Source organism: Ctenopharyngodon idella, chromosome 9 (genome assembly GCF_019924925.1).
Source record: "Ctenopharyngodon idella isolate HZGC_01 chromosome 9, HZGC01, whole genome shotgun sequence".
Classification (NCBI taxonomy): domain Eukaryota; kingdom Metazoa; phylum Chordata; class Actinopteri; order Cypriniformes; family Xenocyprididae; genus Ctenopharyngodon; species Ctenopharyngodon idella.
The window spans coordinates 33062872-33084571 of NC_067228.1; the positions used below are offsets into that span (position 1 = coordinate 33062872).

At 44.8% G+C, this 21700-nt stretch overlaps 33 non-coding genes across 33 annotated transcripts; 5 read left to right on the top strand and 28 right to left on the bottom strand.

Annotated features, from left to right (window-relative positions):
- Positions 1–6: 6 nt before the first annotated feature.
- Positions 7–79, bottom strand: trnar-ccu (transfer RNA arginine (anticodon CCU)). The gene has a single exon. It is a non-coding gene; the product is annotated as a tRNA-Arg (tRNA).
- Positions 80–994: 915 nt separating this feature from the next.
- LOC127519448 (U4 spliceosomal RNA) lies at positions 995–1135 on the top strand. Its single transcript, XR_007931846.1, has one exon. It is a non-coding gene; the product is annotated as a U4 spliceosomal RNA (small nuclear RNA).
- A 1068-nt stretch (positions 1136–2203) lies between these two features.
- On the bottom strand, positions 2204–2285 carry trnas-gcu (transfer RNA serine (anticodon GCU)). The gene has a single exon. It is a non-coding gene; the product is annotated as a tRNA-Ser (tRNA).
- A 124-nt stretch (positions 2286–2409) lies between these two features.
- Positions 2410–2491, bottom strand: trnas-gcu (transfer RNA serine (anticodon GCU)). The gene has a single exon. It is a non-coding gene; the product is annotated as a tRNA-Ser (tRNA).
- Positions 2492–3608: 1117 nt separating this feature from the next.
- trnav-uac (transfer RNA valine (anticodon UAC)) lies at positions 3609–3681 on the bottom strand. Its single transcript has one exon. It is a non-coding gene; the product is annotated as a tRNA-Val (tRNA).
- Positions 3682–3944: 263 nt separating this feature from the next.
- trnav-cac (transfer RNA valine (anticodon CAC)) lies at positions 3945–4017 on the bottom strand. The gene has a single exon. It is a non-coding gene; the product is annotated as a tRNA-Val (tRNA).
- Positions 4018–4140: 123 nt separating this feature from the next.
- On the bottom strand, positions 4141–4213 carry trnav-aac (transfer RNA valine (anticodon AAC)). Its single transcript has one exon. It is a non-coding gene; the product is annotated as a tRNA-Val (tRNA).
- An 86-nt stretch (positions 4214–4299) lies between these two features.
- trnam-cau (transfer RNA methionine (anticodon CAU)) lies at positions 4300–4371 on the bottom strand. The gene has a single exon. It is a non-coding gene; the product is annotated as a tRNA-Met (tRNA).
- A 252-nt stretch (positions 4372–4623) lies between these two features.
- On the bottom strand, positions 4624–4696 carry trnar-ccu (transfer RNA arginine (anticodon CCU)). Its single transcript has one exon. It is a non-coding gene; the product is annotated as a tRNA-Arg (tRNA).
- Positions 4697–5611: 915 nt separating this feature from the next.
- Positions 5612–5752, top strand: LOC127519449 (U4 spliceosomal RNA). Its single transcript, XR_007931847.1, has one exon. It is a non-coding gene; the product is annotated as a U4 spliceosomal RNA (small nuclear RNA).
- Positions 5753–6820: 1068 nt separating this feature from the next.
- Positions 6821–6902, bottom strand: trnas-gcu (transfer RNA serine (anticodon GCU)). Its single transcript has one exon. It is a non-coding gene; the product is annotated as a tRNA-Ser (tRNA).
- A 124-nt stretch (positions 6903–7026) lies between these two features.
- trnas-gcu (transfer RNA serine (anticodon GCU)) lies at positions 7027–7108 on the bottom strand. The gene has a single exon. It is a non-coding gene; the product is annotated as a tRNA-Ser (tRNA).
- Positions 7109–8224: 1116 nt separating this feature from the next.
- trnav-uac (transfer RNA valine (anticodon UAC)) lies at positions 8225–8297 on the bottom strand. Its single transcript has one exon. It is a non-coding gene; the product is annotated as a tRNA-Val (tRNA).
- Positions 8298–8560: 263 nt separating this feature from the next.
- Positions 8561–8633, bottom strand: trnav-cac (transfer RNA valine (anticodon CAC)). The gene has a single exon. It is a non-coding gene; the product is annotated as a tRNA-Val (tRNA).
- Positions 8634–8756: 123 nt separating this feature from the next.
- trnav-aac (transfer RNA valine (anticodon AAC)) lies at positions 8757–8829 on the bottom strand. Its single transcript has one exon. It is a non-coding gene; the product is annotated as a tRNA-Val (tRNA).
- A 410-nt stretch (positions 8830–9239) lies between these two features.
- trnar-ccu (transfer RNA arginine (anticodon CCU)) lies at positions 9240–9312 on the bottom strand. Its single transcript has one exon. It is a non-coding gene; the product is annotated as a tRNA-Arg (tRNA).
- Positions 9313–10227: 915 nt separating this feature from the next.
- On the top strand, positions 10228–10368 carry LOC127519450 (U4 spliceosomal RNA). The gene has a single exon (XR_007931848.1). It is a non-coding gene; the product is annotated as a U4 spliceosomal RNA (small nuclear RNA).
- A 1068-nt stretch (positions 10369–11436) lies between these two features.
- Positions 11437–11518, bottom strand: trnas-gcu (transfer RNA serine (anticodon GCU)). Its single transcript has one exon. It is a non-coding gene; the product is annotated as a tRNA-Ser (tRNA).
- A 124-nt stretch (positions 11519–11642) lies between these two features.
- trnas-gcu (transfer RNA serine (anticodon GCU)) lies at positions 11643–11724 on the bottom strand. The gene has a single exon. It is a non-coding gene; the product is annotated as a tRNA-Ser (tRNA).
- Positions 11725–12840: 1116 nt separating this feature from the next.
- Positions 12841–12913, bottom strand: trnav-uac (transfer RNA valine (anticodon UAC)). The gene has a single exon. It is a non-coding gene; the product is annotated as a tRNA-Val (tRNA).
- A 263-nt stretch (positions 12914–13176) lies between these two features.
- On the bottom strand, positions 13177–13249 carry trnav-cac (transfer RNA valine (anticodon CAC)). The gene has a single exon. It is a non-coding gene; the product is annotated as a tRNA-Val (tRNA).
- A 123-nt stretch (positions 13250–13372) lies between these two features.
- On the bottom strand, positions 13373–13445 carry trnav-aac (transfer RNA valine (anticodon AAC)). Its single transcript has one exon. It is a non-coding gene; the product is annotated as a tRNA-Val (tRNA).
- Positions 13446–13855: 410 nt separating this feature from the next.
- Positions 13856–13928, bottom strand: trnar-ccu (transfer RNA arginine (anticodon CCU)). The gene has a single exon. It is a non-coding gene; the product is annotated as a tRNA-Arg (tRNA).
- Positions 13929–14844: 916 nt separating this feature from the next.
- On the top strand, positions 14845–14985 carry LOC127519451 (U4 spliceosomal RNA). Its single transcript, XR_007931849.1, has one exon. It is a non-coding gene; the product is annotated as a U4 spliceosomal RNA (small nuclear RNA).
- A 1068-nt stretch (positions 14986–16053) lies between these two features.
- Positions 16054–16135, bottom strand: trnas-gcu (transfer RNA serine (anticodon GCU)). Its single transcript has one exon. It is a non-coding gene; the product is annotated as a tRNA-Ser (tRNA).
- A 124-nt stretch (positions 16136–16259) lies between these two features.
- trnas-gcu (transfer RNA serine (anticodon GCU)) lies at positions 16260–16341 on the bottom strand. The gene has a single exon. It is a non-coding gene; the product is annotated as a tRNA-Ser (tRNA).
- Positions 16342–17457: 1116 nt separating this feature from the next.
- trnav-uac (transfer RNA valine (anticodon UAC)) lies at positions 17458–17530 on the bottom strand. Its single transcript has one exon. It is a non-coding gene; the product is annotated as a tRNA-Val (tRNA).
- Positions 17531–17793: 263 nt separating this feature from the next.
- On the bottom strand, positions 17794–17866 carry trnav-cac (transfer RNA valine (anticodon CAC)). Its single transcript has one exon. It is a non-coding gene; the product is annotated as a tRNA-Val (tRNA).
- A 123-nt stretch (positions 17867–17989) lies between these two features.
- trnav-aac (transfer RNA valine (anticodon AAC)) lies at positions 17990–18062 on the bottom strand. Its single transcript has one exon. It is a non-coding gene; the product is annotated as a tRNA-Val (tRNA).
- A 410-nt stretch (positions 18063–18472) lies between these two features.
- trnar-ccu (transfer RNA arginine (anticodon CCU)) lies at positions 18473–18545 on the bottom strand. The gene has a single exon. It is a non-coding gene; the product is annotated as a tRNA-Arg (tRNA).
- Positions 18546–19460: 915 nt separating this feature from the next.
- Positions 19461–19601, top strand: LOC127519452 (U4 spliceosomal RNA). Its single transcript, XR_007931850.1, has one exon. It is a non-coding gene; the product is annotated as a U4 spliceosomal RNA (small nuclear RNA).
- A 1068-nt stretch (positions 19602–20669) lies between these two features.
- Positions 20670–20751, bottom strand: trnas-gcu (transfer RNA serine (anticodon GCU)). The gene has a single exon. It is a non-coding gene; the product is annotated as a tRNA-Ser (tRNA).
- A 124-nt stretch (positions 20752–20875) lies between these two features.
- trnas-gcu (transfer RNA serine (anticodon GCU)) lies at positions 20876–20957 on the bottom strand. Its single transcript has one exon. It is a non-coding gene; the product is annotated as a tRNA-Ser (tRNA).
- Between the last annotated feature and the right edge of the window lie 743 nt (positions 20958–21700).

Genomic DNA, 21700 nt, shown 5'->3' on the forward strand with positions numbered 1-21700 from the left:
TTAAACCACCCCAGATGGGACTCGAACCCACAATCCCTGGCTTAGGAGGCCAGTGCCTTATCCATTAGGCCACTGAGGCTGTAAAAGGCCAGCACCCACCTGCCCCCATTACTTCTGCTTCAGTGACAACAATAGGCTTGGTGTTTAAAAAAGGCAAACAGAGTAAAGGTTTATGGATTCAGCACAGTGTTTTGCTAGCTTTTCTTTGAGTAGGAACAGGACATGAATATAAATAAAACCGCTTTAGTAGAGGATGGTCTCGATCCATTGACCTCTGAGTTATGGGCCCCGCACACTTCCGCTGCGCAACTCTGCTTGTTAGAGAAAAGCTCCTATTCACGGGCGTTTTCAAAATGACTTGCATTTAGGCATACATTAAATGCTCCTCTGCAGCAGATGAGATCTGTTGAGAATGGTTATAGTTTCAGCATAGCGCTGTGGTAGCTTTTCTTCAAGTAGGAACAGAACGTGTTTATAAGTAAAGGAGTTACAGCAGAGGATGGTTTCAATCTGGGTTATAGGCCCAGATTTTGGTAGCTTTACCTCAGCACAATGAATTAGCAGTCCTAGAAGAACCTAGGGAGAACGCCAGAGTCTAGAAAAAGGTAACAAAGCTGGCATTGGACCTCCCTCAGAATATGTTTGCAGTGTCCTTGCACTCTTCATTATCCTACCCAACCTCGTAGGGGGCTCGTTGAATCGATCCCGAACTCAAACATGTTCTTGGAGATTGAGGATTATGACTCCTGCCCTTTGCTGCCAGGATACCCATAATTCTCTCCCCCTTAGATTTAAGGAAACAGCACACTTTTTTTCTTTAAGTGAAGAGAGTACAAGGAATAAACCTTTTTGTGCACATCGCTTGCCTGTTTCGTAGACACACCATTCATCCATCAGGGCCAAAATGCTGATTGAATGGTAGTTTAAAGCTTGATACCACCCTGTCGTTCCATGTGCAGATAGGTGCACAGAAGACGTTGCGACTTTCTCCGGCATTCTTTCGCAGAGGCAATATCGTAGCCTATGAGGTTTATCCGAGGCGTGATCATTGCTGGTTGAAAACTTTACCCAATACCCCGCTGGGATGACTTGAAATACAGTCAGCCTTGGCAATTTTTGTCAGCCTCTTAGGAGGCTTAATAATTGGTTGAAAAAAAAGAGTTGTGTTTTGGTTTCTGCCGTGTGTTGCATTCGTTGTAGCAGTGAAAGCCCGAGTCTGATGAAGGCCTTCCTCAGAGCATGTTTGGAGTGTCTTTGTTTTCTTAATGGTCGTATTCTAGCACCAGCTGGCTTGTTGTAATGATCCTGGTCTCAACAATGGTTTCAGACATGAACACAAGCTTTTTCTGCAGCTATTCTTAAAACGTGATTCAGTTAGAGAACACCATGGTGTGTCGTAAGCAGTGATGGGAGAAACGAAGCTTTTCAAAGCTCCGAATCAATTGAACCAATTACTTCACAAAATGATTCACTGTTTGCAAGCTTTCGAGACGCCACACGCTGCCACAAAAACTCAGGCCAAACGTGCATAAAAAGACCTTTTACAAACACATTGCCAATGTTTTATTGGAAGTAAAATCTATCAAATGCAATTAACTTATAATCAAATAATATTACATGTCAAGTGTCTGTGTAATATGTGTTCTTTTATCAATTTTCAGGTCTTGTTTTGTTTGTTCCATGGATGGCTCAGCTAAACAGGCTGATAAAACACTATTGGCTACTATTACTCTTTCTAATTATACTAATGTCTAATTAAAACGTCTACAAATGTATAAAGCTGATCAGAGATCAGGTAAAAACCATAGACACTTGTTCAATGGTTCTCAGTGAATCCGCATGATTCATGGGTTCACAGAGATGGCCCCCAGCGGTGAACCACTGACATTTCGAAACGTTTCAAAACAGTTATGTCGTAACAAAGCCTCTTTTAGTGAAATCATGTGACTTTGGCAGTTTGATACACGCTTCGAACCACTGATTCGAAACAAAAGATTCAGAGCTTCATGAAGCAGAGCACAATGGATTAGCAGTCCATCGCCTTAACCACTCGGCCACCTCGTCACTTGGTGTTCCGTCTGAAGTTTGGCTGTGGTGTTTTTCTGCAGCTATTTTTCGAACGAGGACATTGAAGTTGGCAGCGAGGTGCTTTGAGCAGCTATGCCAGGTGCACTAGGCTCTCTGAAACACTAAAGCCATTGGTCGACGAGGACGGGATTCGAACCCACGCGTGCAGAGCACAATGGATCAGCAGTCCATCGCCTTAACCACTCGGCCACCTCATCACTTGGCACGCTGCTTGAAGCTATTGCAGCTATTTTTAGTGCGAGGACAGTAAAGTTGTTAGCAAGGGGCTTTGAGCAGCTTTGCCAGACGAGATGCGTTCTCTCAAGCGCTAAAGCCAGCAAACGACGAGGATGGGATTCGAACCCACGCGTGCAGAGCACAATGGATTAGCAGTCCATCGCCTTAACCACTCGGCCACCTCGTCACTTGGCGTTCTGCTTGAAGTTTGGCTGTGGTGTTTTTCTGCAGCTATTTTTAGAAAGAGGACATTAAAGTTGACAGCAAGGTGCTTTGAGCGGCTAGGCCAGGTGCACGGGGCTCTCCGAAACACTAAAGCCATCGGACGACGAGGATGGGATTCGAACCCACGCGTGCAGAGGACAAGGAATTAGCAGTCCATCGCCTTAACCACTCGGCCCTCTATCACCCTGTTCTTGTGCAATGGATAGAGTAAATTCTCTGTGGCAGCAGATCATGCCCTTCATATTTTTCTTCCGAATACAAGCACCAAGTACCTTTTTGCATTCTTCAATGGACCAAACTTTTTCTGGTTGAATCCCAAATTTCTTTGTCAAATCCAATCTGACTGACTCAGTAACTTTTGAGTCCATGTGGTTAACCAAACCCTACAGCTGTCTGTTAACTCTTCTCTGACGGTGCAGAGGATAACACATTTGTACTGGTCTTAAAGGTTCTTTTGGATAGAGAATCACTCACCAACCCTTGGGTGTACAGGGAAATTCAGCCTGGATCTTCTTTTGGATCAGATCTTTGTTGTGCTTGAAGTTTCAATCTGGATTGAGGTGAGAAGCTCTATCCGGGTCACGGCACCGAAACTGTAGGAAACTTTTTCCTCGCCGAAGCAGAGACCAGGAGACGTTAGGGACATCTTTCAAGAGTATATGACTTTCTTAGAAAGTCATCCTTTTTACCTTAAAATGCTAAATACAATGTACTTCACCATAGTATTCCATGTGATGTTATGTCAGGATGTAGGATCAGCAGATCTTAAACAGATTCTTAAATTTGTAATCCCACACGTGCGAGGTGAACGTGATAACCACTACACTACGGAAACCTGTCTTGTGGACAAAGAGAGAAATCTTCTGGTGTACGCTTCATAAAAGGCTTATAAGGAAAAGAGTGCTAAGAGTGACAGTCAATGTAAATTCCACAAACAGGACAGAGCTCCTTCGGCATGGCAGTCTGCCTAGAGCTCCTTAGTACGATTGCCTTCACCTAGCTCAAAAGTAGGAACTTTGCAGCGTGGACATCCTCTTACTGGAGAGCCAGTTCGGCATGTATATTACAAAAGCCTCACCTGTTTCCGCCCAGTTTCGAACTGGGGACCTTTCGCGTGTAAAGCGAACGTGATAACCGCTACACCACGGAAACGCGGGGACTAAGGCATTCCGATCGTTTTTAGCGCACGCTTGTTGACGACGACTGAAACGGCAGACTGCGCAGTGCTCTTAAAATGGCAAAAAGCTGCTACTTTTAGTAGCAAACCAACTGTTTGCCATTACAGGAAACCTCACTGGTCGCTTGTTTTATTTTTGTGCCTTTTCTTTGAAGAGTTTACACCGCAAATTGCGCAGCAGGTGTACTGATCTGCTCAAAAGAAAATCCCTTAGGAAATGTTGGCAAAAGCAACTCCCTGTTTCCGCCCAGTTTCGAACTGGGGACCTTTCGCGTGTGAGGCGAACGTGATAACCACTACACTACGGAAACCTGTCACTTTCGGACGGAGACAGAAACCATTTGGCGCATGCCTCTTAAAAGGCGTAAAAGGAAGAGGAGCTAATTCCTACTGGTGTTGCAAACAGTTTATATTTTCGGTCAAAAGCTAACCGCTGTTTCTGCTCGGTTTCGAACCGAGGACCTTTCGCGTGTTAGGCGAACGTGATGACCACTACACTACAGAAACCTCTCACAATAGCTATGCTTTCAGAATAGCGTTTTGGTAGCCTTACTTTGAGTAGGAACACGACATGTATGTAAATGAAAGAGTTTTAGCAGAGGATGGTTTCGATCCATCGACCTCTGGGTTATGGGCCCAGCACGCTTCCGCTGCGCCACTCTGCTTGCTGTGAGCAACCGTCCATTCACAGGTTTTTTCAAAATGACTTGCGTTTAGGCGTACATTGAATGCTCCGCTGTCACAGATGAGATCTGTTGAAAATGGTTATGGTTTCAGAATAGCGTTTTGGTAGCTTTACCTCAAGTAGGAACAGAACGTGTTTATAAGTAAAACAGTTTTAGCAGAGGATGGTTTCGATCCATCGACCTCTGGGTTATGGGCCCAGCACGCTTCCGCTGCGCCACTCTGCTTTAAACCACCCCAGATGGGACTCGAACCCACAATCCCTGGCTTAGGAGGCCAGTGCCTTATCCATTAGGCCACTGAGGCTGTAAAAGGCCAGCACCCACCTGCCCCCATTACTTCTGCTTCAGTGACAACAATAGGCTTGGTGTTTAAAAAAGGCAAACAGAGTAAAGGTTTATGGATTCAGCACAGTGTTTTGCTAGCTTTTCTTTGAGTAGGAACAGGACATGAATATAAATAAAACCGCTTTAGTAGAGGATGGTCTCGATCCATTGACCTCTGAGTTATGGGCCCCGCACACTTCCGCTGCGCAACTCTGCTTGTTAGAGAAAAGCTCCTATTCACGGGCGTTTTCAAAATGACTTGCATTTAGGCATACATTAAATGCTCCTCTGCAGCAGATGAGATCTGTTGAGAATGGTTATAGTTTCAGCATAGCGCTGTGGTAGCTTTTCTTCAAGTAGGAACAGAACGTGTTTATAAGTAAAGGAGTTACAGCAGAGGATGGTTTCAATCTGGGTTATAGGCCCAGATTTTGGTAGCTTTACCTCAGCACAATGAATTAGCAGTCCTAGAAGAACCTAGGGAGAACGCCAGAGTCTAGAAAAAGGTAACAAAGCTGGCATTGGACCTCCCTCAGAATATGTTTGCAGTGTCCTTGCACTCTTCATTATCCTACCCAACCTCGTAGGGGGCTCGTTGAATCGATCCCGAACTCAAACATGTTCTTGGAGATTGAGGATTATGACTCCTGCCCTTTGCTGCCAGGATACCCATAATTCTCTCCCCCTTAGATTTAAGGAAACAGCACACTTTTTTTCTTTAAGTGAAGAGAGTACAAGGAATAAACCTTTTTGTGCACATCGCTTGCCTGTTTCGTAGACACACCATTCATCCATCAGGGCCAAAATGCTGATTGAATGGTAGTTTAAAGCTTGATACCACCCTGTCGTTCCATGTGCAGATAGGTGCACAGAAGACGTTGCGACTTTCTCCGGCATTCTTTCGCAGAGGCAATATCGTAGCCTATGAGGTTTATCCGAGGCGTGATCATTGCTGGTTGAAAACTTTACCCAATACCCCGCTGGGATGACTTGAAATACAGTCAGCCTTGGCAATTTTTGTCAGCCTCTTAGGAGGCTTAATAATTGGTTGAAAAAAAAGAGTTGTGTTTTGGTTTCTGCCGTGTGTTGCATTCGTTGTAGCAGTGAAAGCCCGAGTCTGATGAAGGCCTTCCTCAGAGCATGTTTGGAGTGTCTTTGTTTTCTTAATGGTCGTATTCTAGCACCAGCTGGCTTGTTGTAATGATCCTGGTCTCAACAATGGTTTCAGACATGAACACAAGCTTTTTCTGCAGCTATTCTTAAAACGTGATTCAGTTAGAGAACACCATGGTGTGTCGTAAGCAGTGATGGGAGAAACGAAGCTTTTCAAAGCTCCGAATCAATTGAACCAATTACTTCACAAAATGATTCACTGTTTGCAAGCTTTCGAGACGCCACACGCTGCCACAAAAACTCAGGCCAAACGTGCATAAAAAGACCTTTTACAAACACATTGCCAATGTTTTATTGGAAGTAAAATCTATCAAATGCAATTAACTTATAATCAAATAATATTACATGTCAAGTGTCTGTGTAATATGTGTTCTTTTATCAATTTTCAGGTCTTGTTTTGTTTGTTCCATGGATGGCTCAGCTAAACAGGCTGATAAAACACTATTGGCTACTATTACTCTTTCTAATTATACTAATGTCTAATTAAAACGTCTACAAATGTATAAAGCTGATCAGAGATCAGGTAAAAACCATAGACACTTGTTCAATGGTTCTCAGTGAATCCGCATGATTCATGGGTTCACAGAGATGGCCCCCAGCGGTGAACCACTGACATTTCGAAACGTTTCAAAACAGTTATGTCGTAACAAAGCCTCTTTTAGTGAAATCATGTGACTTTGGCAGTTTGATACACGCTTCGAACCACTGATTCGAAACAAAAGATTCAGAGCTTCATGAAGCAGAGCACAATGGATTAGCAGTCCATCGCCTTAACCACTCGGCCACCTCGTCACTTGGTGTTCCGTCTGAAGTTTGGCTGTGGTGTTTTTCTGCAGCTATTTTTCGAACGAGGACATTGAAGTTGGCAGCGAGGTGCTTTGAGCAGCTATGCCAGGTGCACTAGGCTCTCTGAAACACTAAAGCCATTGGTCGACGAGGACGGGATTCGAACCCACGCGTGCAGAGCACAATGGATCAGCAGTCCATCGCCTTAACCACTCGGCCACCTCATCACTTGGCACGCTGCTTGAAGCTATTGCAGCTATTTTTAGTGCGAGGACAGTAAAGTTGTTAGCAAGGGGCTTTGAGCAGCTTTGCCAGACGAGATGCGTTCTCTCAAGCGCTAAAGCCAGCAAACGACGAGGATGGGATTCGAACCCACGCGTGCAGAGCACAATGGATTAGCAGTCCATCGCCTTAACCACTCGGCCACCTCGTCACTTGGCGTTCTGCTTGAAGTTTGGCTGTGGTGTTTTTCTGCAGCTATTTTTAGAAAGAGGACATTAAAGTTGACAGCAAGGTGCTTTGAGCGGCTAGGCCAGGTGCACGGGGCTCTCCGAAACACTAAAGCCATCGGACGACGAGGATGGGATTCGAACCCACGCGTGCAGAGGACAAGGAATTAGCAGTCCATCGCCTTAACCACTCGGCCCTCTATCACCCTGTTCTTGTGCAATGGATAGAGTAAATTCTCTGTGGCAGCAGATCATGCCCTTCATATTTTTCTTCCGAATACAAGCACCAAGTACCTTTTTGCATTCTTCAATGGACCAAACTTTTTCTGGTTGAATCCCAAATTTCTTTGTCAAATCCAATCTGACTGACTCAGTAACTTTTGAGTCCATGTGGTTAACCAAACCCTACAGCTGTCTGTTAACTCTTCTCTGACGGTGCAGAGGATAACACATTTGTACTGGTCTTAAAGGTTCTTTTGGATAGAGAATCACTCACCAACCCTTGGGTGTACAGGGAAATTCAGCCTGGATCTTCTTTTGGATCAGATCTTTGTTGTGCTTGAAGTTTCAATCTGGATTGAGGTGAGAAGCTCTATCCGGGTCACGGCACCAAAACTGTAGGAAACTTTTTCCTCGCCGAAGCAGAGACCAGGAGACGTTGGGACATCTTTCAAGAGTATATGACTTTCTTAGAAAGTCATCCTTTTTACCTTAAAATGCTAAATACAATGTACTTCACCATAGTATTCCATGTGATGTTATGTCAGGATGTAGGATCAGCAGATCTTAAACAGATTCTTAAATTTGTAATCCCACACGTGCGAGGTGAACGTGATAACCACTACACTACGGAAACCTGTCTTGTGGACAAAGAGAGAAATCTTCTGGTGTACGCTTCATAAAAGGCTTATAAGGAAAAGAGTGCTAAGAGTGACAGTCAATGTAAATTCCACAAACAGGACAGAGCTCCTTCGGCATGGCAGTCTGCCTAGAGCTCCTTAGTACGATTGCCTTCACCTAGCTCAAAAGTAGGAACTTTGCAGCGTGGACATCCTCTTACTGGAGAGCCAGTTCGGCATGTATATTACAAAAGCCTCACCTGTTTCCGCCCAGTTTCGAACTGGGGACCTTTCGCGTGTAAAGCGAACGTGATAACCGCTACACCACGGAAACGCGGGGACTAAGGCATTCCGATCGTTTTTAGCGCACGCTTGTTGACGACGACTGAAACGGCAGACTGCGCAGTGCTCTTAAAATGGCAAAAAGCTGCTACTTTTAGTAGCAAACCAACTGTTTGCCATTACAGGAAACCTCACTGGTCGCTTGTTTTATTTTTGTGCCTTTTCTTTGAAGAGTTTACACCGCAAATTGCGCAGCAGGTGTACTGATCTGCTCAAAAGAAAATCCCTTAGGAAATGTTGGCAAAAGCAACTCCCTGTTTCCGCCCAGTTTCGAACTGGGGACCTTTCGCGTGTGAGGCGAACGTGATAACCACTACACTACGGAAACCTGTCACTTTCGGACGGAGACAGAAACCATTTGGCGCATGCCTCTTAAAAGGCGTAAAAGGAAGAGGAGCTAATTCCTACTGGTGTTGCAAACAGTTTATATTTTCGGTCAAAAGCTAACCGCTGTTTCTGCTCGGTTTCGAACCGAGGACCTTTCGCGTGTTAGGCGAACGTGATGACCACTACACTACAGAAACCTCTCACAATAGCTATGCTTTCAGAATAGCGTTTTGGTAGCCTTACTTTGAGTAGGAACACGACATGTATGTAAATGAAAGAGTTTTAGCAGAGGATGGTTTCGATCCATCGACCTCTGGGTTATGGGCCCAGCACGCTTCCGCTGCGCCACTCTGCTTGCTGTGAGCAACCGTCCATTCACAGGTTTTTTCAAAATGACTTGCGTTTAGGCGTACATTGAATGCTCCGCTGTCACAGATGAGATCTGTTGAAAATGGTTATGGTTTCAGAATAGCGTTTTGGTAGCTTTACCTCAAGTAGGAACAGAACGTGTTTATAAGTAAAACAGTTTTAGCAGAGGATGGTTTCGATCCATCGACCTCTGGGTTATGGGCCCAGCACGCTTCCGCTGCGCCACTCTGCTTTAAACCACCCCAGATGGGACTCGAACCCACAATCCCTGGCTTAGGAGGCCAGTGCCTTATCCATTAGGCCACTGAGGCTGTAAAAGGCCAGCACCCACCTGCCCCCATTACTTCTGCTTCAGTGACAACAATAGGCTTGGTGTTTAAAAAAGGCAAACAGAGTAAAGGTTTATGGATTCAGCACAGTGTTTTGCTAGCTTTTCTTTGAGTAGGAACAGGACATGAATATAAATAAAACCGCTTTAGTAGAGGATGGTCTCGATCCATTGACCTCTGAGTTATGGGCCCCGCACACTTCCGCTGCGCAACTCTGCTTGTTAGAGAAAAGCTCCTATTCACAGGCGTTTTCAAAATGACTTGCATTTAGGCATACATTAAATGCTCCTCTGCAACAGATGAGATCTGTTGAGAATGGTTATAGTTTCAGCATAGCGCTGTGGTAGCTTTTCTTCAAGTAGGAACAGAACGTGTTTATAAGTAAAGGAGTTACAGCAGAGGATGGTTTCAATCTGGGTTATAGGCCCAGATTTTGGTAGCTTTACCTCAGCACAATGAATTAGCAGTCCTAGAAGAACCTAGGGAGAACGCCAGAGTCTAGAAAAAGGTAACAAAGCTGGCATTGGACCTCCCTCAGAATATGTTTGCAGTGTCCTTGCACTCTTCATTATCCTACCCAACCTCGTAGGGGGCTCGTTGAATCGATCCCGAACTCAAACATGTTCTTGGAGATTGAGGATTATGACTCCTGCCCTTTGCTGCCAGGATACCCATAATTCTCTCCCCCTTAGATTTAAGGAAACAGCACACTTTTTTTCTTTAAGTGAAGAGAGTACAAGGAATAAACCTTTTTGTGCACATCGCTTGCCTGTTTCGTAGACACACCATTCATCCATCAGGGCCAAAATGCTGATTGAATGGTAGTTTAAAGCTTGATACCACCCTGTCGTTCCATGTGCAGATAGGTGCACAGAAGACGTTGCGACTTTCTCCGGCATTCTTTCGCAGAGGCAATATCGTAGCCTATGAGGTTTATCCGAGGCGTGATCATTGCTGGTTGAAAACTTTACCCAATACCCCGCTGGGATGACTTGAAATACAGTCAGCCTTGGCAATTTTTGTCAGCCTCTTAGGAGGCTTAATAATTGGTTGAAAAAAAAGAGTTGTGTTTTGGTTTCTGCCGTGTGTTGCATTCGTTGTAGCAGTGAAAGCCCGAGTCTGATGAAGGCCTTCCTCAGAGCATGTTTGGAGTGTCTTTGTTTTCTTAATGGTCGTATTCTAGCACCAGCTGGCTTGTTGTAATGATCCTGGTCTCAACAATGGTTTCAGACATGAACACAAGCTTTTTCTGCAGCTATTCTTAAAACGTGATTCAGTTAGAGAACACCATGGTGTGTCGTAAGCAGTGATGGGAGAAACGAAGCTTTTCAAAGCTCCGAATCAATTGAACCAATTACTTCACAAAATGATTCACTGTTTGCAAGCTTTCGAGACGCCACACGCTGCCACAAAAACTCAGGCCAAACGTGCATAAAAAGACCTTTTACAAACACATTGCCAATGTTTTATTGGAAGTAAAATCTATCAAATGCAATTAACTTATAATCAAATAATATTACATGTCAAGTGTCTGTGTAATATGTGTTCTTTTATCAATTTTCAGGTCTTGTTTTGTTTGTTCCATGGATGGCTCAGCTAAACAGGCTGATAAAACACTATTGGCTACTATTACTCTTTCTAATTATACTAATGTCTAATTAAAACGTCTACAAATGTATAAAGCTGATCAGAGATCAGGTAAAAACCATAGACACTTGTTCAATGGTTCTCAGTGAATCCGCATGATTCATGGGTTCACAGAGATGGCCCCCAGCGGTGAACCACTGACATTTCGAAACGTTTCAAAACAGTTATGTCGTAACAAAGCCTCTTTTAGTGAAATCATGTGACTTTGGCAGTTTGATACACGCTTCGAACCACTGATTCGAAACAAAAGATTCAGAGCTTCATGAAGCAGAGCACAATGGATTAGCAGTCCATCGCCTTAACCACTCGGCCACCTCGTCACTTGGTGTTCCGTCTGAAGTTTGGCTGTGGTGTTTTTCTGCAGCTATTTTTCGAACGAGGACATTGAAGTTGGCAGCGAGGTGCTTTGAGCAGCTATGCCAGGTGCACTAGGCTCTCTGAAACACTAAAGCCATTGGTCGACGAGGACGGGATTCGAACCCACGCGTGCAGAGCACAATGGATCAGCAGTCCATCGCCTTAACCACTCGGCCACCTCATCACTTGGCACGCTGCTTGAAGCTATTGCAGCTATTTTTAGTGCGAGGACAGTAAAGTTGTTAGCAAGGGGCTTTGAGCAGCTTTGCCAGACGAGATGCGTTCTCTCAAGCGCTAAAGCCAGCAAACGACGAGGATGGGATTCGAACCCACGCGTGCAGAGCACAATGGATTAGCAGTCCATCGCCTTAACCACTCGGCCACCTCGTCACTTGGCGTTCTGCTTGAAGTTTGGCTGTGGTGTTTTTCTGCAGCTATTTTTAGAAAGAGGACATTAAAGTTGACAGCAAGGTGCTTTGAGCGGCTAGGCCAGGTGCACGGGGCTCTCCGAAACACTAAAGCCATCGGACGACGAGGATGGGATTCGAACCCACGCGTGCAGAGGACAAGGAATTAGCAGTCCATCGCCTTAACCACTCGGCCCTCTATCACCCTGTTCTTGTGCAATGGATAGAGTAAATTCTCTGTGGCAGCAGATCATGCCCTTCATATTTTTCTTCCGAATACAAGCACCAAGTACCTTTTTGCATTCTTCAATGGACCAAACTTTTTCTGGTTGAATCCCAAATTTCTTTGTCAAATCCAATCTGACTGACTCAGTAACTTTTGAGTCCATGTGGTTAACCAAACCCTACAGCTGTCTGTTAACTCTTCTCTGACGGTGCAGAGGATAACACATTTGTACTGGTCTTAAAGGTTCTTTTGGATAGAGAATCACTCACCAACCCTTGGGTGTACAGGGAAATTCAGCCTGGATCTTCTTTTGGATCAGATCTTTGTTGTGCTTGAAGTTTCAATCTGGATTGAGGTGAGAAGCTCTATCCGGGTCACGGCACCAAAACTGTAGGAAACTTTTTCCTCGCCGAAGCAGAGACCAGGAGACGTTGGGACATCTTTCAAGAGTATATGACTTTCTTAGAAAGTCATCCTTTTTACCTTAAAATGCTAAATACAATGTACTTCACCATAGTATTCCATGTGATGTTATGTCAGGATGTAGGATCAGCAGATCTTAAACAGATTCTTAAATTTGTAATCCCACACGTGCGAGGTGAACGTGATAACCACTACACTACGGAAACCTGTCTTGTGGACAAAGAGAGAAATCTTCTGGTGTACGCTTCATAAAAGGCTTATAAGGAAAAGAGTGCTAAGAGTGACAGTCAATGTAAATTCCACAAACAGGACAGAGCTCCTTCGGCATGGCAGTCTGCCTAGAGCTCCTTAGTACGATTGCCTTCACCTAGCTCAAAAGTAGGAACTTTGCAGCGTGGACATCCTCTTACTGGAGAGCCAGTTCGGCATGTATATTACAAAAGCCTCACCTGTTTCCGCCCAGTTTCGAACTGGGGACCTTTCGCGTGTAAAGCGAACGTGATAACCGCTACACCACGGAAACGCGGGGACTAAGGCATTCCGATCGTTTTTAGCGCACGCTTGTTGACGACGACTGAAACGGCAGACTGCGCAGTGCTCTTAAAATGGCAAAAAGCTGCTACTTTTAGTAGCAAACCAACTGTTTGCCATTACAGGAAACCTCACTGGTCGCTTGTTTTATTTTTGTGCCTTTTCTTTGAAGAGTTTACACCGCAAATTGCGCAGCAGGTGTACTGATCTGCTCAAAAGAAAATCCCTTAGGAAATGTTGGCAAAAGCAACTCCCTGTTTCCGCCCAGTTTCGAACTGGGGACCTTTCGCGTGTGAGGCGAACGTGATAACCACTACACTACGGAAACCTGTCACTTTCGGACGGAGACAGAAACCATTTGGCGCATGCCTCTTAAAAGGCGTAAAAGGAAGAGGAGCTAATTCCTACTGGTGTTGCAAACAGTTTATATTTTCGGTCAAAAGCTAACCGCTGTTTCTGCTCGGTTTCGAACCGAGGACCTTTCGCGTGTTAGGCGAACGTGATGACCACTACACTACAGAAACCTCTCACAATAGCTATGCTTTCAGAATAGCGTTTTGGTAGCCTTACTTTGAGTAGGAACACGACATGTATGTAAATGAAAGAGTTTTAGCAGAGGATGGTTTCGATCCATCGACCTCTGGGTTATGGGCCCAGCACGCTTCCGCTGCGCCACTCTGCTTGCTGTGAGCAACCGTCCATTCACAGGTTTTTTCAAAATGACTTGCGTTTAGGCGTACATTGAATGCTCCGCTGTCACAGATGAGATCTGTTGAAAATGGTTATGGTTTCAGAATAGCGTTTTGGTAGCTTTACCTCAAGTAGGAACAGAACGTGTTTATAAGTAAAACAGTTTTAGCAGAGGATGGTTTCGATCCATCGACCTCTGGGTTATGGGCCCAGCACGCTTCCGCTGCGCCACTCTGCTTTAAACCACCCCAGATGGGACTCGAACCCACAATCCCTGGCTTAGGAGGCCAGTGCCTTATCCATTAGGCCACTGAGGCTGTAAAAGGCCAGCACCCACCTGCCCCCATTACTTCTGCTTCAGTGACAACAATAGGCTTGGTGTTTAAAAAAGGCAAACAGAGTAAAGGTTTATGGATTCAGCACAGTGTTTTGCTAGCTTTTCTTTGAGTAGGAACAGGACATGAATATAAATAAAACCGCTTTAGTAGAGGATGGTCTCGATCCATTGACCTCTGAGTTATGGGCCCCGCACACTTCCGCTGCGCAACTCTGCTTGTTAGAGAAAAGCTCCTATTCACAGGGCGTTTTCAAAATGACTTGCATTTAGGCATACATTAAATGCTCCTCTGCAACAGATGAGATCTGTTGAGAATGGTTATAGTTTCAGCATAGCGCTGTGGTAGCTTTTCTTCAAGTAGGAACAGAACGTGTTTATAAGTAAAGGAGTTACAGCAGAGGATGGTTTCAATCTGGGTTATAGGCCCAGATTTTGGTAGCTTTACCTCAGCACAATGAATTAGCAGTCCTAGAAGAACCTAGGGAGAACGCCAGAGTCTAGAAAAAGGTAACAAAGCTGGCATTGGACCTCCCTCAGAATATGTTTGCAGTGTCCTTGCACTCTTCATTATCCTACCCAACCTCGTAGGGGGCTCGTTGAATCGATCCCGAACTCAAACATGTTCTTGGAGATTGAGGATTATGACTCCTGCCCTTTGCTGCCAGGATACCCATAATTCTCTCCCCCTTAGATTTAAGGAAACAGCACACTTTTTTTCTTTAAGTGAAGAGAGTACAAGGAATAAACCTTTTTGTGCACATCGCTTGCCTGTTTCGTAGACACACCATTCATCCATCAGGGCCAAAATGCTGATTGAATGGTAGTTTAAAGCTTGATACCACCCTGTCGTTCCATGTGCAGATAGGTGCACAGAAGACGTTGCGACTTTCTCCGGCATTCTTTCGCAGAGGCAATATCGTAGCCTATGAGGTTTATCCGAGGCGTGATCATTGCTGGTTGAAAACTTTACCCAATACCCCGCTGGGATGACTTGAAATACAGTCAGCCTTGGCAATTTTTGTCAGCCTCTTAGGAGGCTTAATAATTGGTTGAAAAAAAAGAGTTGTGTTTTGGTTTCTGCCGTGTGTTGCATTCGTTGTAGCAGTGAAAGCCCGAGTCTGATGAAGGCCTTCCTCAGAGCATGTTTGGAGTGTCTTTGTTTTCTTAATGGTCGTATTCTAGCACCAGCTGGCTTGTTGTAATGATCCTGGTCTCAACAATGGTTTCAGACATTAACACAAGCTTTTTCTGCAGCTATTCTTAAAACGTGATTCAGTTAGAGAACACCATGGTGTGTCGTAAGCAGTGATGGGAGAAACGAAGCTTTTCAAAGCTCCGAATCAATTGAACCAATTACTTCACAAAATGATTCACTGTTTGCAAGCTTTCGAGACGCCACACGCTGCCACAAAAACTCAGGCCAAACGTGCATAAAAAGACCTTTTACAAACACATTGCCAATGTTTTATTGGAAGTAAAATCTATCAAATGCAATTAACTTATAATCAAATAATATTACATGTCAAGTGTCTGTGTAATATGTGTTCTTTTATCAATTTTCAGGTCTTGTTTTGTTTGTTCCATGGATGGCTCAGCTAAACAGGCTGATAAAACACTATTGGCTACTATTACTCTTTCTAATTATACTAATGTCTAATTAAAACGTCTACAAATGTATAAAGCTGATCAGAGATCAGGTAAAAACCATAGACACTTGTTCAATGGTTCTCAGTGAATCCGCATGATTCATGGGTTCACAGAGATGGCCCCCAGCGGTGAACCACTGACATTTCGAAACGTTTCAAAACAGTTATGTCGTAACAAAGCCTCTTTTAGTGAAATCATGTGACTTTGGCAGTTTGATACACGCTTCGAACCACTGATTCGAAACAAAAGATTCAGAGCTTCATGAAGCAGAGCACAATGGATTAGCAGTCCATCGCCTTAACCACTCGGCCACCTCGTCACTTGGTGTTCCGTCTGAAGTTTGGCTGTGGTGTTTTTCTGCAGCTATTTTTCGAACGAGGACATTGAAGTTGGCAGCGAGGTGCTTTGAGCAGCTATGCCAGGTGCACTAGGCTCTCTGAAACACTAAAGCCATTGGTCGACGAGGACGGGATTCGAACCCACGCGTGCAGAGCACAATGGATCAGCAGTCCATCGCCTTAACCACTCGGCCACCTCATCACTTGGCACGCTGCTTGAAGCTATTGCAGCTATTTTTAGTGCGAGGACAGTAAAGTTGTTAGCAAGGGGCTTTGAGCAGCTTTGCCAGACGAGATGCGTTCTCTCAAGCGCTAAAGCCAGCAAACGACGAGGATGGGATTCGAACCCACGCGTGCAGAGCACAATGGATTAGCAGTCCATCGCCTTAACCACTCGGCCACCTCGTCACTTGGCGTTCTGCTTGAAGTTTGGCTGTGGTGTTTTTCTGCAGCTATTTTTAGAAAGAGGACATTAAAGTTGACAGCAAGGTGCTTTGAGCGGCTAGGCCAGGTGCACGGGGCTCTCCGAAACACTAAAGCCATCGGACGACGAGGATGGGATTCGAACCCACGCGTGCAGAGGACAAGGAATTAGCAGTCCATCGCCTTAACCACTCGGCCCTCTATCACCCTGTTCTTGTGCAATGGATAGAGTAAATTCTCTGTGGCAGCAGATCATGCCCTTCATATTTTTCTTCCGAATACAAGCACCAAGTACCTTTTTGCATTCTTCAATGGACCAAACTTTTTCTGGTTGAATCCCAAATTTCTTTGTCAAATCCAATCTGACTGACTCAGTAACTTTTGAGTCCATGTGGTTAACCAAACCCTACAGCTGTCTGTTAACTCTTCTCTGACGGTGCAGAGGATAACACATTTGTACTGGTCTTAAAGGTTCTTTTGGATAGAGAATCACTCACCAACCCTTGGGTGTACAGGGAAATTCAGCCTGGATCTTCTTTTGGATCAGATCTTTGTTGTGCTTGAAGTTTCAATCTGGATTGAGGTGAGAAGCTCTATCCGGGTCACGGCACCAAAACTGTAGGAAACTTTTTCCTCGCCGAAGCAGAGACCAGGAGACGTTGGGACATCTTTCAAGAGTATATGACTTTCTTAGAAAGTCATCCTTTTTACCTTAAAATGCTAAATACAATGTACTTCACCATAGTATTCCATGTGATGTTATGTCAGGATGTAGGATCAGCAGATCTTAAACAGATTCTTAAATTTGTAATCCCACACGTGCGAGGTGAACGTGATAACCACTACACTACGGAAACCTGTCTTGTGGACAAAGAGAGAAATCTTCTGGTGTACGCTTCATAAAAGGCTTATAAGGAAAAGAGTGCTAAGAGTGACAGTCAATGTAAATTCCACAAACAGGACAGAGCTCCTTCGGCATGGCAGTCTGCCTAGAGCTCCTTAGTACGATTGCCTTCACCTAGCTCAAAAGTAGGAACTTTGCAGCGTGGACATCCTCTTACTGGAGAGCCAGTTCGGCATGTATATTACAAAAGCCTCACCTGTTTCCGCCCAGTTTCGAACTGGGGACCTTTCGCGTGTAAAGCGAACGTGATAACCGCTACACCACGGAAACGCGGGGACTAAGGCATTCCGATCGTTTTTAGCGCACGCTTGTTGACGACGACTGAAACGGCAGACTGCGCAGTGCTCTTAAAATGGCAAAAAGCTGCTACTTTTAGTAGCAAACCAACTGTTTGCCATTACAGGAAACCTCACTGGTCGCTTGTTTTATTTTTGTGCCTTTTCTTTGAAGAGTTTACACCGCAAATTGCGCAGCAGGTGTACTGATCTGCTCAAAAGAAAATCCCTTAGGAAATGTTGGCAAAAGCAACTCCCTGTTTCCGCCCAGTTTCGAACTGGGGACCTTTCGCGTGTGAGGCGAACGTGATAACCACTACACTACGGAAACCTGTCACTTTCGGACGGAGACAGAAACCATTTGGCGCATGCCTCTTAAAAGGCGTAAAAGGAAGAGGAGCTAATTCCTACTGGTGTTGCAAACAGTTTATATTTTCGGTCAAAAGCTAACCGCTGTTTCTGCTCGGTTTCGAACCGAGGACCTTTCGCGTGTTAGGCGAACGTGATGACCACTACACTACAGAAACCTCTCACAATAGCTATGCTTTCAGAATAGCGTTTTGGTAGCCTTACTTTGAGTAGGAACACGACATGTATGTAAATGAAAGAGTTTTAGCAGAGGATGGTTTCGATCCATCGACCTCTGGGTTATGGGCCCAGCACGCTTCCGCTGCGCCACTCTGCTTGCTGTGAGCAACCGTCCATTCACAGGTTTTTTCAAAATGACTTGCGTTTAGGCGTACATTGAATGCTCCGCTGTCACAGATGAGATCTGTTGAAAATGGTTATGGTTTCAGAATAGCGTTTTGGTAGCTTTACCTCAAGTAGGAACAGAACGTGTTTATAAGTAAAACAGTTTTAGCAGAGGATGGTTTCGATCCATCGACCTCTGGGTTATGGGCCCAGCACGCTTCCGCTGCGCCACTCTGCTTTAAACCACCCCAGATGGGACTCGAACCCACAATCCCTGGCTTAGGAGGCCAGTGCCTTATCCATTAGGCCACTGAGGCTGTAAAAGGCCAGCACCCACCTGCCCCCATTACTTCTGCTTCAGTGACAACAATAGGCTTGGTGTTTAAAAAAGGCAAACAGAGTAAAGGTTTATGGATTCAGCACAGTGTTTTGCTAGCTTTTCTTTGAGTAGGAACAGGACATGAATATAAATAAAACCGCTTTAGTAGAGGATGGTCTCGATCCATTGACCTCTGAGTTATGGGCCCCGCACACTTCCGCTGCGCAACTCTGCTTGTTAGAGAAAAGCTCCTATTCACGGGCGTTTTCAAAATGACTTGCATTTAGGCATACATTAAATGCTCCTCTGCAGCAGATGAGATCTGTTGAGAATGGTTATAGTTTCAGCATAGCGCTGTGGTAGCTTTTCTTCAAGTAGGAACAGAACGTGTTTATAAGTAAAGGAGTTACAGCAGAGGATGGTTTCAATCTGGGTTATAGGCCCAGATTTTGGTAGCTTTACCTCAGCACAATGAATTAGCAGTCCTAGAAGAACCTAGGGAGAACGCCAGAGTCTAGAAAAAGGTAACAAAGCTGGCATTGGACCTCCCTCAGAATATGTTTGCAGTGTCCTTGCACTCTTCATTATCCTACCCAACCTCGTAGGGGGCTCGTTGAATCGATCCCGAACTCAAACATGTTCTTGGAGATTGAGGATTATGACTCCTGCCCTTTGCTGCCAGGATACCCATAATTCTCTCCCCCTTAGATTTAAGGAAACAGCACACTTTTTTTCTTTAAGTGAAGAGAGTACAAGGAATAAACCTTTTTGTGCACATCGCTTGCCTGTTTCGTAGACACACCATTCATCCATCAGGGCCAAAATGCTGATTGAATGGTAGTTTAAAGCTTGATACCACCCTGTCGTTCCATGTGCAGATAGGTGCACAGAAGACGTTGCGACTTTCTCCGGCATTCTTTCGCAGAGGCAATATCGTAGCCTATGAGGTTTATCCGAGGCGTGATCATTGCTGGTTGAAAACTTTACCCAATACCCCGCTGGGATGACTTGAAATACAGTCAGCCTTGGCAATTTTTGTCAGCCTCTTAGGAGGCTTAATAATTGGTTGAAAAAAAAGAGTTGTGTTTTGGTTTCTGCCGTGTGTTGCATTCGTTGTAGCAGTGAAAGCCCGAGTCTGATGAAGGCCTTCCTCAGTGCATGTTTGGAGTGTCTTTGTTTTCTTAATGGTCGTATTCTAGCACCAGCTGGCTTGTTGTAATGATCCTGGTCTCAACAATGGTTTCAGACATGAACACAAGCTTTTTCTGCAGCTATTCTTAAAACGTGATTCAGTTAGAGAACACCATGGTGTGTCGTAAGCAGTGATGGGAGAAACGAAGCTTTTCAAAGCTCCGAATCAATTGAACCAATTACTTCACAAAATGATTCACTGTTTGCAAGCTTTCGAGACGCCACACGCTGCCACAAAAACTCAGGCCAAACGTGCATAAAAAGACCTTTTACAAACACATTGCCAATGTTTTATTGGAAGTAAAATCTATCAAATGCAATTAACTTATAATCAAATAATATTACATGTCAAGTGTCTGTGTAATATGTGTTCTTTTATCAATTTTCAGGTCTTGTTTTGTTTGTTCCATGGATGGCTCAGCTAAACAGGCTGATAAAACACTATTGGCTACTATTACTCTTTCTAATTATACTAATGTCTAATTAAAACGTCTACAAATGTATAAAGCTGATCAGAGATCAGGTAAAAACCATAGACACTTGTTCAATGGTTCTCAGTGAATCCGCATGATTCATGGGTTCACAGAGATGGCCCCCAGCGGTGAACCACTGACATTTCGAAACGTTTCAAAACAGTTATGTCGTAACAAAGCCTCTTTTAGTGAAATCATGTGACTTTGGCAGTTTGATACACGCTTCGAACCACTGATTCGAAACAAAAGATTCAGAGCTTCATGAAGCAGAGCACAATGGATTAGCAGTCCATCGCCTTAACCACTCGGCCACCTCGTCACTTGGTGTTCCGTCTGAAGTTTGGCTGTGGTGTTTTTCTGCAGCTATTTTTCGAACGAGGACATTGAAGTTGGCAGCGAGGTGCTTTGAGCAGCTATGCCAGGTGCACTAGGCTCTCTGAAACACTAAAGCCATTGGTCGACGAGGACGGGATTCGAACCCACGCGTGCAGAGCACAATGGATCAGCAGTCCATCGCCTTAACCACTCGGCCACCTCATCACTTGGCACGCTGCTTGAAGCTATTGCAGCTATTTTTAGTGCGAGGACAGTAAAGTTGTTAGCAAGGGGCTTTGAGCAGCTTTGCCAGACGAGATGCGTTCTCTCAAGCGCTAAAGCCAGCAAACGACGAGGATGGGATTCGAACCCACGCGTGCAGAGCACAATGGATTAGCAGTCCATCGCCTTAACCACTCGGCCACCTCGTCACTTGGCGTTCTGCTTGAAGTTTGGCTGTGGTGTTTTTCTGCAGCTATTTTTAGAAAGAGGACATTAAAGTTGACAGCAAGGTGCTTTGAGCGGCTAGGCCAGGTGCACGGGGCTCTCCGAAACACTAAAGCCGTCGGACGACGAGGATGGGATTCGAACCCACGCGTGCAGAGGACAAGGAATTAGCAGTCCATCGCCTTAACCACTCGGCCCTCTATCACCCTGTTCTTGTGCAATGGATAGAGTAAATTCTCTGTGGCAGCAGATCATGCCCTTCATATTTTTCTTCCGAATACAAGCACCAAGTACCTTTTTGCATTCTTCAATGGACCAAACTTTTTCTGGTTGAATCCCAGATTTCTTTGTCAAATCCAATCTGACTGACTCAGTAACTTTTGAGTCCATGTGGTTAACCAAACCCTACAGCTGTCTGTTAACTCTTCTCTGACGGTGCAGAGGATAACACATTTGTACTGGTCTTAAAGGTTCTTTTGGATAGAGAATCACTCACCAACCCTTGGGTGTACAGGGAAATTCAGCCTGGATCTTCTTTTGGATCAGATCTTTGTTGTGCTTGAAGTTTCAATCTGGATTGAGGTGAGAAGCTCTATCCGGGTCACGGCACCAAAACTGTAGGAAACTTTTTCCTCGCCGAAGCAGAGACCAGGAGACGTTGGGACATCTTTCAAGAGTATATGACTTTCTTAGAAAGTCATCCTTTTTACCTTAAAATGCTAAATAC